We start from the raw sequence: 15,967 nt of genomic DNA on the forward strand, positions 1-15,967 counted from the left end.
AACCCATGTCCCCTGCATTGGCAGGCGGATTCTTAACCACTGCACCACCAGGGAAGTCCGAAGTAGACTGTAATTTGTTTTTGTTTTTTTTTAACAAATTTTATTTATTTATTTTTGGCTGCGCTGCGTCCCCGCCGCTGCGCGCGGGCATTCTCCAGCTGCGGCGAGCGGGGGCCACCCTTCCCTGCGGCGCGCGGTCCTCTCACCGCGGCAGCCCCCTGCGCCGCGGAGTACGGGCCGCAGGCACGCGGGCCTCAGCAGCCGTGGCACTCAGGCTCAGCAGTTGCGGCTCACGGGCTCCAGAGCGCAGGCTCAGCAGCTGCGGGGCACGGGCTCAGGTGCTCCGCGGCACGTGGGATCTTCCCGGACCAGGGCCCGAACCCGCGTACCCCGCATTGGCAGGCAGACTCCCAACCACTGTGCCACCAGGGAAGCCCTAGACTGTAATTTGAAATGCCTTGTTTCCTGTGAGCTCTACAATTACTGTGGCCGCATAAGTAAATTGGGGCAGGTGAATGCCCTAGAATCTATAACCTGCTTGTTGTTTTGCCTACTCCTCCAACGATCTATGATGGTCAGACAGAATTAATTGAGTCCACTTCACCAAAGGAAAACATGATAGATGACCCAGTCAATGGAACTGGGTGAGGGCATCTGGAATTGGAGGGCAAGTCAAAATAAAGTCCAGAGAGTGGATATCCAGTTAGATTTCTTAGGTATTTAGTGATGTGTTCATGGAGTCAGGGAGATCAGGAGGTGGGGAAGCATAAAGAAAAAATGTTGGGCTTCCCTGGTGGCGCAGCGGTTGCGCGTCCGCCTGCCGATGCAGGGGAACCGGGTTCGCGCCCCGGTCTGGGAGGATCCCACGTGCCGCGGAGCGGCTGGGCTCGTGAGCCATGGCCGTTGAGCCTGCGCGTCCGGAGCCTGTCCTCCGCAACGGGAGAGGCCACAGCAGAGGAAGGCCCGCATACCACACACACACAAAAAAAAATGAAGACAGGGGCTTCCCTGGTGGCGCAGTGGTTCAGAGTCCGCCTGCCGATGCAGGGGACACGGGTTCGTGCCCTGGTCCGGGAAGATCCCACATGCCGCGGAGCAGCTGGGCCCATTAGCCATGGCCGGTGAGCCTGCACGTCCAGAGCCTGTGCTCCGCAATGGGAGAGGCCACGGCAGTGAGAGGCCCACGTACCGCAGAAAAAAAAAAAAAAAAAATGAAGACATACATGGAAAGATCTCCAAAATGAAGACAAAAAAGTGTTTTCTTGTTCTAGTCTAGGTCTTTCCAGATAGTTAGAGACCACTCCTGTGACAGTCCTTAGCTTAACCAACAGTATTTGAAAAGACAAGATAGAAATTCAAAGCAAAGCTTCCATGCCCATATAAAGAATCATAGAACAGCAAGGTGCATATACCTAATGAGAAGGTAGTGCCCATCTGACAAAATATAGACAGAAATTACATCTATTCATTTGACAAATATTAACTAAGCACCTACTGGGTTTCAAGCTCTGTTTTAAGTACTGGGGATCCGTAGTAAACAGTCAGGCCCAAATCCTTGTTTTCATGAAGCTGAGTTTCTCGTGGTGGAAGAGAGATAAAATAAATAAATGAAACATTAGTATGTTAGATAGTGATAATTTAATGAAGGAAAATTAAGTAGGGAAGGAGGTTGCCGTAGTTTGTTGTTTTTTTTGAAGTATAGTTGATTTATAATGTTATGCCAATCTCTGCTGTACAGCAAAGTGACTCAGTTATATACATATAGACAATCTTTTTTGCAGTGTTTTGTGTAGGGGGAGTTGCTTTTGCAATTGGGTAGGTAAGGAATGGCCTGATTGAAAAAGTGATAGACACAGGCCTGAAGAGAGTCAGTTTGTGAGCCATGTTGGCACATGGGAGGAGAGCTTGCCAGGCAGAAGGAACAACAAAGTGCCAGGTCTAGAGGAATTGTGCAGTGTATTGGAGGGACAGCAAGAAGGCCGGAGTGGCTGGAGTGGATTGCACAAGGTCAGAGAGCAACAGGACATGAGGTTAGAGGGAGACAGATCAGATAGGACATTGTAGGCCATTCCCAGGACTTGGGCTTTTACTCCCAGCAAGATGGGAAACCGTGGGAGAGTTTGGAGCAGAGGAGGACATTATCTACCTTTTAAATGGATCATTTAGGAGAGAGAGCCAGGATAGAAGCAGGTAGACCAGTTAGGAGGCTATTGCAGTAACTGGAGCAGGAAAGAGGTTGACGTGAATCAGAGAGAACATAATATATCAGATTGATTTGGATTAAAAATACTTGGTTTAAAAATATTTTTTCAAAGCACCCAAATTCATGAGGTTGCTCCATTTTTGTTTTTAAGATATTTTTCACTGGTTCCTTCTTGTATACCTTCATTAGTGAGTCTCTTTTCCCTGTTAATACTAAATAAGCCAGATTTACCACTGTAGCAATTGTTGCATCTAAGTTTCCCTTCTCCCTTCTCACCATGTTTTCTTTTATTTACAGTTAAGGTTGAGCTGATTTTTTTCCTCTTTTTTCCAAGCTTTAATCCTATCGGGCTTCTAAATCCTTTCAGAATTATCTGAAGCAAAGAATGCCTGCTGACTTCAAAGAGGTTTCACACTTGGATTTACCAGCTGGGGCATATAACGAGAGTAGTGGAACCTTCCTTCCTTTCCACAGAATAGTGTGTTTGGCAATGGTATATGTTGACCAGTGAACAGTCTGTTAAGAAGAAACACACTGAAACTCATTATTTTTTGATCTGTTATTTTGAAAAGGACTTATTTTCCTTTCTAATATTCTAAATCTAATCTGTTATTTTATAGGAGAATCAATTTGTATTAATAGAAACTTGATTTACTTCCCTTTTACTACCTTGCCTTTAAGGTTACACTATAGATTTGTTTATCTATAGCATAACATAATATAAATGAATAATTTGTTTATAAAGATTTCTAAATCTTATTGCTTCACTACAGCAGTCCTCAAAAGAAAATTCCTTGTGTATTACTCTTGGCTTTGTGAAAGACAATTTATATAGATTTTATAATTAATGCTGATGCAAAAGAAGGGATTAGCTTGAGAAAGAATGATTCTTTTTTTTTTTGCGGTACGCGGGCCTCTCACTGTTGTGGCCTCTCCCGTTGCGGAGCACAGGCTCCGGACGCACAGGCTCAGCGGCCATGGCTCACGGGCCCAGCCGCTCCGCGGCATGTGCGATCCTCCCGGACCAGGGCACGAACCAGTGTCCCCTGCACCGGCAGGCGGACTTGCAACCACTGCGCCACCAGGGAAGCCCAAGAATGATTCTTTGTATAAAAATATTATGGTTGCTCATAAGACAAAAGCCATTAAAACCATTACATAATCTAGTCTGGTAAAATAGATATGCTAGCTGTTCTGCTTTATTTGGTTTTAGCAACTGGATGGGATAGAGTTTGGTGGTGAATGTGATATGAATACGTGAAAGGGTTTATAATAAATCTTTTTTCTTCCTGCCTTGTCCTACCTTCCATGAGCCATATTCACCTTTCTCTAAATATCTGTCCTTTCCCCATTAAAATTCCAATTTCATAATAATTGAAAGTGGGGACTACTATTGCTGGTTGGGTGTGTGTAATGAGAGCACCTAAAGACATTGCTAGTAGACTGGAAAATTTCAACAAGGAGATTATGATAAGAATGGTAACATCCACTTCTTGCAACATTTGTGAAGTTAAGGCAGTCTTATGCAAAACTGACATTTCAATAGCTATGCCAGCTTTTGTCAAAGTGTGGTCTGCCAAACTTGTCTAAGTGTGGTCTTGCCAATCCACAAGACTCCTTCATAGAGTCCTCAAGGTCAAAACTATTTTTGCAATAATTCTAAGAAGTTATTTGCCTTGCTCACTGTGGTATCATTTGTACTTGCGTGAATGAATCAAGGCCGTGGCATCAAGCTATATTAGTAGTCATTATATTGCCCACTGCTACATACTCATTTTTTATTTTTAATTTTATTTATTTATTCATTTATTTGGCCGTGCCGCACAGCTTGCAGGATCTTAGTTCCCCAACCAGGGATCAAACCCGGGCCTGCAGCAGTGAAAGGGCCAAGTCCTAACCACTGGACTGCTAGGGAATTCGCCATACTCATTTTTTTTCAAAAAAAAACCTTTACTTGAGAATGTTCCTTAATTATTAAATTTCAACCCTTGACTACTTAGTTTTATTATTATTCTTTCTGATGAAATGGTAAAGCTGCATAAAGTTCTTCTACTACATATCAAAGTACAGTGGTTGTTTGGAAGAAAAGCCCTTGAGTTGATGGAAGCTGAACAAGCCATTTTTATCATCAGACACAAATTTAATAGAAAGAATGACTGATAGAAAAACTATGGTCAATAAGACTTGGATATTTGGTGGACATTTTCTTGAAAATGGACAGAGTAAGCCAGTTACTTCAAGGAAAACAAGACAGCATTTGCTACCATTGATAAAATTCAAGCTTTATCTCAAACAAAAATTAGATTTTAGAAAACTTTTATTGCCTCTATAAGTTTGGTAGCTTCCCGAAACTGAAAGAACTTTGTGATGAAATTGGTGGTGGTATTATAATAACATGGTTTTTCAAATATCATATTATGAAAAGTATCAACACTTAAAAAATGTTCATAACTCAGTATACCTAATATTTTCCAAATGTACAGTGTTAACAAAATCATGCACAGATAAAAGATGCATTTAAAGTATAAGGCCAAGGGGGACTTCCCTGGTGTCTGAGACTCTGCATTCCCAATGCAGGGGGCCCGGGTTCCATCCCTGATCAGGAAACTAGATCCTGCGTGCCACAGCTAAGACCTGGTACAGCCGAATAAATAAATAAATATTTTTTAAAAATAATAAAGTATAAGACCAAGGGATTTTAATGTGAGTAAATAAAAAATGCTTATTGATATGATTTCACATGCCACATTGCAGCTAACCTTTAAGAAACTATCACTTTGGGGCTTCCCTGGTGGCGCAGTGGTTAAGAATCCACCTGCCAATGCAGGGAACACGGGTTTGAGCCCTGGTGCGGGAAGATCCCACATGCCGCGGAGCAGCTAAGCCCGTGCGTCACAACTACTGAGCCTGCGCTCTAGAGCCCACGAACCACAACTACTGAGCCTGTGAGCCACAACTACTGAAGCCCGTGCGCCTAGAGCCCATGCTCTGCAACAAGAGAAGCCACCGCAATGAGAAGCCCAAGCACCGCAACAAAGAGTAGCCCCTGCTAGCCACAACTAGAGAAAAGCCTGCGCACAGCAACGAAGATAACGCAGCCAAAGATAAATAAATTAAAAAAAAAAAAATTTAAAAAAAGAAAAAAAAAAGAAACTATCACTTACTGAGACTTGATATAGTTATCAAAGACAAATATCTTTAATTATCTGAAAAACTTGCTAAAATTCTTTTTTCCTATCTTAACTAAATATATATGAGAAGCTGGATTTTCTTCATATACTTCCACCAAAACAATATATAACAACAGACTGAATGCAGAGCAAACAGAAGAATCCACTTGTCATTTGCGCTAATAAATACCTTTAGCAAAGTTGTGGGATGCAAGATCAATGCATAAAAATCACTAGTATTTCTATACACTGCAATGAACAATCTGAAAGAAAATTTAGAAAATAATTCAATTTATTGTAGCACTGAAAAGAATAAACACTTAGGAATATATTTAACCAAGAAGGTGCAAGACTTGTGCACAAAAAACTACAAAACAATGCTGAAAAAATTAAAACAACATCAATAAATGGAAAGACATCCTGTATTCATGGATTGGAAGACTTATGATTGTTAATATGGAAATACTCTCCAAAAGTGATCTACAGTTTCCATGCAATCTCTATGAAAATCCCAATGGACTTAGAAATGTTAAAGCTAATCCTAAAATTCATAACGAATGGCAAGGGATTCCAAACAGTCAAAATGCTCTTAACAAAAAAAAAAGCAGGGCTTCCCTGGTGGCGCAGTGGTTGGGAGTCCGCCTGCCGATGCAGGGGACACGGGTTCGAGCCCTGGTCTGGGAAGATCCCACATGCCGCGGAGCAACTGGGCCCGTGAGCCACAACTACTGAGCCTGCGCGTCTGGAGCCTGTGCTCCACAACAAGAGAGCCCGCGATAGTGAGAGGCCCGCGCACCGCGATGAAGAGTGGCCCCTGCTTGCCACAACTAGAGAAAGTCCTCGCATAGAAAAGAAGACCCAACACAGCCAAAAATAAATAAATAAATAAATAAATAAGAATGGGCCCATCTTAAAAAAAAAAAAATGCATAGTTGGAGGACTCATGTTTCCCAATTTCAAAACTTACCACATAGCTAAACTAATCAATACAGTGTTGTACTGGCATAAGGATAGACATATAGAATATATTCAATGGAATAAAACTGAGTTCAGAAATAAACCTATACATCTATAGTCAATTGATTTCTTTTTTTCTTTTATTGATTTTTAAAAATTCTTTTTACCTTTTGAAAAACTTTTTTTAATTGGGTTAGAGCTGATATACAATATTATATAAGTTCATGCATTGCATTTAGTTGTCATGCCTCTTGAGTTTCTTTTAATTTAGAAGAGTTCCCCAGCTCTCCTCCCCCATCTCAGTTACTTTATCTTACACAACTTTGATATTTTTGAGAAATCTAGTCTGCAGTTGTTTTGTAGCTGTACCTCAATTTGGATTTTTTTTTTTTTTTTTTTTCGGTAGGCGGGCCTCTCACTGTTGTGGCCTCTCCCGTTGCGGAGCACAGGCTCTGTACACGCAGGCTCAGCGGCCATGGCGCACGGGCCCAGCCGCTCCGCGGCATGTGGGATCCTCCCGGACCGGGGCACGAACCCATGTCCCCTGCATCGGCAGGCGGACTCTCAACCACTGCGCCACCAGGGAAGCCCTCAATTTGGATTTGTTTGATTGTTTTCTCATGATTAGATTCAGGTTAAACTTGGGGGGACAAGAATCCTACATGGGTGATGTTGGGTACTTCTCAGTGCATCATATCAAAAGACACACAATGTGTAGATTTGCTTCCCTATTGGGGACCAGGCACTTTTCTAAGTACTTAACACACTTAATTTTAAAACAATTTATGTTGTAGGTATTTCTTTTATTTCTTATGTGTTCCAGTACTTTGTAAGGATGCTGAGAGATTGTGTCTTGTCTGAGGTCAGCTAGCTAGTAAATAGTATAGAGCAGAGCTCTGAGCTCAGTTGTTCTAGAATCTGCAAAATTAACCACTAACTAACATTGTAAAGAGACTGATAACTGGTTTTGTGATTTTTATCTTTTACCTACAGGGTATATAAGTGGAATCCAGGAGATTGATCTTCAGGCTTGTCGTGAGAATTCCTTTGGAGACAGCTGTCATTGTGCTGTGCATTCCACTTCTGCCACCCCCAGGCAAGAGTGGTAGAGAGTCAGAGAATCGCTTAGAGAACTTGACATGAGTTTGAGGGACAGATAGACTGGTACCTGACTCATCCTAAAAAAGTCAAAAGGTGAGTTTGACGCTGCTCTGTGTCAGAGTGATGGCAAGGGAAAGGTGTGGTGTTCTGAGGGTCAGTTGTGGACATGAGAGAGAGTCTAAATCGTTTAAAGATACCACACTCAAGAGATATATCTGGAAGAATGAAGCGACCCCTACCAAGAGGATCTGTGACAGACTGTGAGAAGGCAGGGGCTGAAAGGTTAATTATAAGTGGCCTGCCCAGGGAAACATAGCCCTCCCGTGTCGGAGATCCCCATAGATGAGACTCTTCAAAGAACTCATTTAGGATTTAGGAAAGAACATTTCTTTACCTCTATATATCTCTTTCCCTTCTTTCCAACCCTGAAGGACCCATAAAAAAGCACAGTAAAATGGATAAGTTTAAGAGTTGGGAGGAATCGAGAAAAAGAATGACCATGCCCTCCTTCTCCGTTGTAGGCTTTATCACCTGGATCAGACTCAAGCAAGAACAGACTGACTCTCAAAGCGTAAATGGGAGGGAGGTAAAGCTTTGCTTATACTATCTGAGCATGAGATCATTTGTTAGTAATTGAAAAGTGAACGTGAAACATGGGATCCACCCAAGATTTCATCCTGGGACAGAGAAGAATGCAGCGTAGCTTTAATGAGTCAGTGGTGAGAAAGAACAAAACTGAGTTAATTTAATAAACTGGCTACTTTGGTGTGGAACCCCTTTCCAGTATTTCTCCTCAGGTAACTCTGGAAAACAGCTTCATCCTCCATCACTGCCAGACTGCCTCTGATCTTTGACTTTAATTTAGGAAGTGTTGTTTAATGGTTATTCTCCTTCTGGGAAATGTCCAGAGATGTGTGCTAAGCACAGTTTTGTGAACTGCAAACAGTGTGAACTGCAAACAGAACTTTTCCAGTTGTTGAATGGAGGAGATTTTCACTGACAACATAATATTTTTCAGTAGTACCACCCAAATCCTGCCCCTACAATGGGAGCCAACCACAGTTGTCTGAGCATGGGCTAAGCATTTGTTGGGATACCCATTCCGCTCTGGCCATTGAGCCTGGAATACGGACAGTGCTTGTCCGCTTCCTCATCCGACTCCCAGTACTACATCTTTAAACTAGGTTGTGCAGGCAGCACTCAGTGGCAAAGTTCTTTGTCTCTTTCAACTCAGTCCCATTCTGCCCCTTTTCTTTCTTCCCATTCTTCTCTCCTTTCACACTGTTCCTAAGATGAGTCAGCTTCTTATCTTTGGCTTTACCTTCTGTTTCTCAGCACTAGGCATTCTCTCAAGACCCTAGAGGAGATGTGGTATTTCTGATTGGAGGTAGGATGGTCATCCATAGTAGGATCTGCTTTTGCCCTCTAGTTCCATTTGGGTTAAATTCCACTCAGTCCCACTCCAGCAGCCCTACACCTCCCTCTCAGCTCCTCCAATCCCTCAACGCGCTCTTACTATGTGCTTCTGGGCCCCTCAAAGTAGCAAAGGGAGGAAGCCTGGCACATTGTTTATGTCCCCATTTTGTATTTGTTTTTTTTGTTTTTTTTTTTTTGTGGTAGGCGGGCCTCTCACTGTTGTGGCCTCTCCTGTTGCGGAGCACAGGCTCCGGACGCACAGGCCCAGTGGCCATGGCTCACGGGCCCAGCCGCTCCGCGTCATGTGGGATCTTCCCAGACCAGGGCACGAACCCGTGTCCCCTGCATCGGCAGGCAGACTCTCAACCACTGAGCCACCAGGGAAGCCCGTCCCCATTTTGTAGAAGGGTTATAGGAGCAGAGTCGATCTGGAAAAGAGTTTTCTCCTCCGACCGTCATCTGAAATAGAGAAGGGCCTCCACTGAAGTGCCTCACAACTGTCTGAGAGTAGCCCTAACAGAAGGACAAGTGAAAAATTTTAAGTAAGTAACTGTAAGTATATCCAACTTATAAAATATTTATTAAACAAGGGGGAAAGGGCTTCCCTGGTGGCACGGTGGTTAAGAATCCGCCTGCCAATGCAGGGGACATGGGTTTGAGCCCTGGTCTGGGAAGATCCCACATGCCGTGGGGCAACTAAGCCCGTACGCCATAACTACTGAGCCTGCGCTCTAGAGCCCACAAGTCACAACTACTGAGCCCACGTGCCACAACTACTGAAGTCCGCATGCCTAGAGCTCGTGCTCCACAACAAGAGAAGCCACCACAATGAGAAGCCCACATACCATAACAAAGAGTAGCCCTCACTCTCCACAACTAGAGAAAAACCCTCATGCAGCAACAAAGACCCAACGTAGACAAAACAATAAATAAAATAAAATAAAATAAACAAGAGGGAAAAAGGAACATTAATTCATTCATGTGTTTAAGGAAAGGGGCTAAAAATGTTAAATAATTTAAAATTTAATAAACTGCATAAAATTAAATAAATGTCTTTTATTCTATTGAATGATGATGATAAAGAACCGAATGGGCTGCCATTTTAAATTAGGAGGAAAATTGTGTATTGGATTAAATTATAAAAAGTTGCTACTATTCAACAATTTTGCCATTGTTTGACCATTTTAACATAAGAAAATATCAGTTTCATGTGGTTCAGCCTAATATTGATGTTTTAAAGGCATTTCTGATAGTTTTTCTCTGCTATAAATAAATGATAATATATGTTAGTCTAAATTTTTTCTTTTATATTATTTTCAATTACTTCACACTGCCAGCAGAGTGTGTTGGGTGCCTGGTGATATCAAAGGAAATTTTTATAATAAAAATGTATGCTTAGACACATCTGGTTATGATTTGCTTTTCCTTTTCTCCAATTGCATGATTCAAGTTGATGCTGCATAATTCTTTCTTCTTTTATTCCATTCCATATGGTGGCAGAACAACTACCAAAAGATGAATACTTTCAGTACCTTTCATATCAAAGCTGCAGCTTTCACATTCTGTTCTATTGACACCGCATTTTGGCAGTGGATTAAGGGACACAGTTAAAATCTCTGCTCATAATTGGTTTTATTTGGGAAAGATTTTCTTTGAACTGGTGACCACCCGTGATTTTATAATTATCAAAAATTAACCAGCTCAGCATTTCTTGTAGGAAATATTCACAATTCACTTCTTTGCTTTTAGAAGAAAAAAGAAAAGGAAAAAGAGAAAAAAGAAAAACTAAGGAGTATTAGATAACTCCATTTTGTTTGGGAGTGTTCCATGTGGGATTACTCTAATGCAATGCTAAGGCTGTATTTGTCTGCATAGTACTCTTTCAAGCACAATCTTAAAAACCTTTTTTCTTTTTCAGAACCCTACAAAGAGAAAAACTCAAAAGAATTTAGATTTTCTGAAAAGTGAGACAATTCCAGTGTAACTTTTCTGATATGACCTGACTTACAATACAAGCTACAGACAAAGCAATGAAGCTTTCTGCAGAATACTCTTTTTTTCTTTCCTTTCTTTAAACCATTTTCTTGAGATATAATTCATGTACCATACAATTCATCCATTTAAAATGTACAATTTAATGGTTTTTTATATATAACGTTATTAATGTTGAAAAGTAATAGTAAAATAAATATAGCATAAAGTTTGCCATTTTAATCATTTTTAAGCATCAGTTCAGTGGCATTAATTACATTCACATCATGAATTACATTCATGATGTTAGATATCATCATGATCCACTTCAAAAACTTTTTCATTACCTTAGCCAGAAACTGCAAAGAGTATTCATATGCATTTCAGTATGAGTTGAAATTCCTGTGGCTGTATGAAATTGTTTAAGTTAAGAAAGCTGACTGGATATTTGGAAGGTAAAGCACTCCAAACTTAAGTCTAAGGCTGCTGGCAACGATGTCTGTTTTAAGTAGACAAGCACCCACACATACATATACTTTGCAAGGCCCTGCGTGATCTCCAAACATAGCATCAGTCAAACCTCTCTTCCCACTGGGCTTGATTTTCCCACCCATGTGGGGAATAGACAGCGGGAGCTTTGTTTGCAGTGGCTTTATTTCCTTGCAGCCATTGGTAAAATAAACATTACCTCAGTTTGAAGAAGTTCTTGGTAGAACTTGGGGGTCCTGGGATAGCAGATCCTATGGCCCAATGCCGATGACTTCATCATTTTATCTGGTATAGACTCGCCCCACTGAAGATAATTGCATCACAGCGTCCTGTGTGGATCCTCGTAGGACTGGCCTAGGTCAGATGTTAAGTGGGAGACTCCTTAGCTCTGGGAAGAGATGTAAAGGAGCAATACTGAAGAGAACCTTGCCCTCTCTCACATTAGCCTGCCCTATATGTCAATGAAGCTTCAAAGACATTTCAGGGTCTCACCAGGCAGATCCATACTTATGAAAATTTCTCATTTCATTGTTGGACAGTATTGATGAGCTCTACACTGAATTTAGCCCAGTGATAACTGAAAATACACACAGGGAGTATTTAGATTGAGTAATCAGACTCATTTTGTGACCCTATCCACTAGAAACTTAGGTGATTATAAAAAAGTCTTTGAAGAAATCTCAGTATTTGAAAATAGAAAAGATCAGTTTTACAATTTTATATTTGTTGAAGGGGAAAGTGGACATTAATAAACAGAAAGATTTAGTAGTTAACATGCTTGTCCTGGTTCTTATTAATTATGCCTCTAGATGGGATATATAAAAATGGAATTTAAGGATCGTATATTAAAGATTTAGAGATTTTCTATCAAAAGAAAATCTCTCCTCCTTGCCCTCCTCCCCCATATCGCCCAGGAAATTAGCTATTTGAATTCAGCATTTGACAAGCTTACCACAGTCCACAGAATGTTTTTAGAAACTTTAAATTCTTTTCCACTGTATTATCAGGTATGTAAATGCAAGCTTATTACAAGATAATTACACAAAGAGTGGAAACCTTATAGTCTATCCTCATAAATAAAGTGTCGACAGAAATCATAATCTTGACCCAAATAGAACTTGATATTAGGAACGAAGGATTTGTTTGCCTCGCTTGCTCCCAAACCTCAAGTAATAAATCTCAAAAGCTTCAATATTGATTCAACAAAATGAATGGCTGAGTCACACAGAACGACTCTGACAAGTGGACAAATGCTGCCATGGCGACATTTTGATATGCAGTGTGGTTACTGAGCTTTGCTGGTTTCTTCCCCTGCCATTAAAGCAAAATGACAAACCACGGGAAGTACCACACACAGCGTGCCTAAACCAGAGGCAAGTAGGAAAAAAGATTTAATTAGCTGTTCTTAAAGGATTAAAAATCCCATACACATTTGTATCTAATTTATGGGGAAATTCCTTTTAAAATATGAGAAAAACTGTTCTGAGACATGCTTCTTGTTAAGAAATAGAAATTATTAATCTAAAAAAAGTCTCAGATAGCATTTTCTGTAAATGTTTTGTAAACAGATTTCTTGAGGAAAAAACATTTTTAACTTGGCAAGATAAAGTTTTAAAATATTTTCCACAGCACATAAAATTGTACTTAATCCATTCTTTGCTAAATAATGTAATAGATATTGCATATGGCCATAATAAAAATAAAATACAGTATATATGGCCAAATACTACTACTGTGTATATTTAGATTTATAAAGAGATGAGACTATTTGTTAGAAAGTGATATGTATGCTCGGCTATTACTTGATCTTAATGTTCATTTGATGGAGCTATTTAGCAATTACATATATATTCTTTTCTTTATTGGTATAAAATATACACAGATATTTTAAAGACAGATGCTATCACATCATACCAATGAAAAGAAATTATTTAAAAATTTTAATGGGGGGCTTCCCTGGTGGCGCAGTGGTTGAGAGTCTGCCTGCCGATGCAGGGGACACGGGTTCGTGCCCCCGTCCGGGAAGATCCCACATGCCGCGGAGCGGCTGGGCCCGTGCGCCATGGCCGCTGAGCCTGCGGGTCCGGAGCCTGTGCTCCGCAACGGGAGAGGTCACAACAGTGAGAGGCCCGCGTACCACAAAAAAAAAAAAAAAAAAAAAAAAATTTAATGGGAAAATGCTTTTAAATATATAATTATAAATTTGTAAAATTATTTATGTATAATTACCATAGTGCTTTCAATATGGATTGGTTAACTCACAAGAGAAACTTTGTCAACTACATCTAAAATAGAGCTAGAGTAGGAAATCATTGATTTTATTTCATTGTTTTTCTGTCAGTTATTGAAATCTTACTATGTACCAGACTTCACTATCTCTTTCAATCCACACACAAGTCTGTACAGTAGGTATTATAAAAAACCTCCATTTTACAGATAAGGAAAATAAAAGTGTGAAAGACTAATAAATTTATGTTTGCTCGACCTAGTTATGTTACATTACCTTTTGGCATCATCTGGACCTAACTATGAGAAATGCTTTTATTTTTGTTCTTCTATGCCTTTATTTTTTTAAAAAATAAATTTATTTATTTATTTTTGGCTGCATTGGGTCTTCATTGCTGTGCGTGGGATTTTTCTAGTTGTGGCGAGCAGAGGGCTACTCTTCATTGCGGTGCGCAGGCTTCTCATAGCAGTGGCTTCTCTTGTTACAGAGCACAGGCTCTAGGCACGCGGGCTTCAGTAGTGGTGGCTCGCGGGCTCTAGAGCGCAGGCTCAGTAGTTGTGGCACACGGGCTTAGTTGCTCCGCGGCATGTGGGATCTTCCTGGACCAGGGATCGAACCCGAGTGCCCTGCATTTGCAGGCAGATTCTTAACCACTGCACCACCAGGGAAGTCCCTGTTCTTTTGTGCCTTTAGAAATAGAAACAGTGTTACCATTCTCACAATGTCACAACTCTCAGGTTTTGTAAATGGACTTCTTGAGGAAGAATATTTTTAACTTGGGAAGATAAAGATTTAAAACATTTGTAGTGGAACATAAAAATCACACTTAATTCATCCTTTACTTTTTTTTTTTTTTTGCGGTACGCGGGCCTCCCACTGCTGTGGTCTCTCCCGTTGCGGAGCACAGGCTCCGGACGCGCAGGCTCAGCAGCCATGGCTCACGGGCCCAGCCGCTCCGCGGCATGTGGGATCCCTCCCGGACCGGGGCACGAACCCGCGTCCCCTGCATCGGCAGGCAGACTCTCAACCACTGCGCCACCAGGGAAGACCCCTGACCCCATTTTAACTGAGGTTTCTGTTTATTAATTTTTTACAGTCTGCAGAAGTTTGATCATGAAAGTCTTGTACAGGGTAGGAAAGACATGAAAAATGCCTCTCAGGAGCTATGGTATTGATAACCTTCCACTTATTCCAGGCTTCCAACTTTATTTTCTGATTTAAGCCTTATACTCCCCAGAAGGACTTACTCCTCTCAATTTTCCAAGACCTTTTATGGCTTTTCAACCCCCTCATAAAGTACATGTTTTCTCATGTGGTCCTCATTGGTGCGAACAACTCCAGGGGGCATCCCTCACATAGATTTCCATGTAAATGATACTGCCAAGAGTTGCACAGCTCCTGCAGTCCTGGAGGGAATGACGCAGACAGGCAAGGAACCCAAACCCAAAAGAAACAGGTTTCTTTCCATTAATTGCCCAGTTGGCATTCATATGACTTTGAGTTTAGACCTATTAGCCAGGCTTTGATATTTTTTTCGAACAGAATTTTCAAAAGTGTATTTTGAAGAATAGTAATAAGAATAGTAATAAGAATCACATAGAAAAGGAAAGTTTCTATGACCAAATAAATATATAAAACAGTGAGCTAGGGCTTCCCTGGTGGCACAGTGGTTGAGAGTCCGCCTGCCGATGCAGGGGACACGGGTTCGTGCCCCGGTGCGGGCTGGGCCCGTGAGCCATGGCCGCTGAGCCTGCGCGTCCGGAGCCTGTGCTCCGCAACGGGTGAGGCCAAGGCAGTGAGAGGCCCGCGTACCGAAAAAAAAAACAAAAACAAAAAAACAGTGAGCTAAGCAAATTTAAACTGGTTTATTTACTATAGTATTCAGATGCTTTAACATTTTAAAGTGCTTAATGGTTTTTTAAGAATGTTTCCCACATTTATGGTTTGATTACAGAGCCTTTTGCCATTCGCAAATTTGGGAAACAAATCCACAGTACATGCTTTCGGAAATGCTGATACAGCTGGTTTACTGAGGAGTTTTAATTCAGTGGGGTTCAAACATGAACTCCAAACATAAATATGATTTAATATTGTTGTCTACAGTCTCTTCCCTCTGTGTCCTATGTCAAATTATTCTTTCTTATTGGGTAGCAAATCTCTTGGGGAGATTCCGTAATTTCAATATATGCCAAACTCAAATCGGATTCAAAGCTTTTTCCTCCTCGCTACAGGCTAGACCAATGGCTCCAGGGGGCCTGAAATGGAAAGGAGACATGATTAGGTGTTGAAGTATGTACTGTGTGTGTGTATGGTGATTCTGGTTCTAGAATACCAGTCTTTTCTACCTGTTCCTTTTCAAGGTCTAACTCTTCTGATGCTGAGAGCTGAGAGGGAGAATAGGAGAAGGACAAACATCTCTTTGACTGCTTATCG

Source organism: Physeter macrocephalus, chromosome 8 (genome assembly GCF_002837175.3).
Source record: "Physeter macrocephalus isolate SW-GA chromosome 8, ASM283717v5, whole genome shotgun sequence".
Taxonomy (NCBI): domain Eukaryota; kingdom Metazoa; phylum Chordata; class Mammalia; order Artiodactyla; family Physeteridae; genus Physeter; species Physeter macrocephalus.